The following is a 518-nucleotide window of genomic DNA, read 5'->3' as shown; positions in this document are numbered from 1 at the left end:
CTTTCACTTAGAGGAGGTTTTGGGAGGGGAATTGGGGTGAAAATGGGCAAAAATGGGGTTTTTTGATGAATTTCCCAAAAATCCTCATGGGACTTGGACTTGAAGGAGGTTTGGGGAGGTAATTGGGGTGAAAATGGGCAAAAATGGGGTTTTTCGGCTGTTTGGACCTGAAATTCTCAGGGTTCTTCCACTTAGAGGAGGTTTTGGGATGAGAATTGGGAAGAAAATGGGCAAGAATGGGGTTTTTTGGCAGTTTGGACCCGAAATCTTTGGGGTCCTTTGACTTAGAGGAGGTTTTGGGATGGGAACGGGGTGGAAAACGGGTGAAAACGGGGTTTTTTTGATGAACTCCCCAGAAATCCTCACAGGGCTTGGACTTGAAGGAGGTTTTGGGGCAGGAATTGGGGTGGAAAATGGGGGAAAATGGTGGTTTTTTTAATAAACTCCTCCAAAATCCAACCTCCCCCCCCCAGATTTCCTGACGGTGGTGGTGGGGGAGGAGCCCCCCGTTGCCCCCG

Source organism: Calidris pugnax, unplaced genomic scaffold (genome assembly GCF_001431845.1).
Source record: "Calidris pugnax isolate Ruff unplaced genomic scaffold, ASM143184v1 scaffold1001, whole genome shotgun sequence".
In the NCBI taxonomy this organism is placed as follows: Eukaryota; Metazoa; Chordata; class Aves; order Charadriiformes; family Scolopacidae; genus Calidris; species Calidris pugnax.
This window is presented reverse-complemented; position numbering follows the sequence as displayed.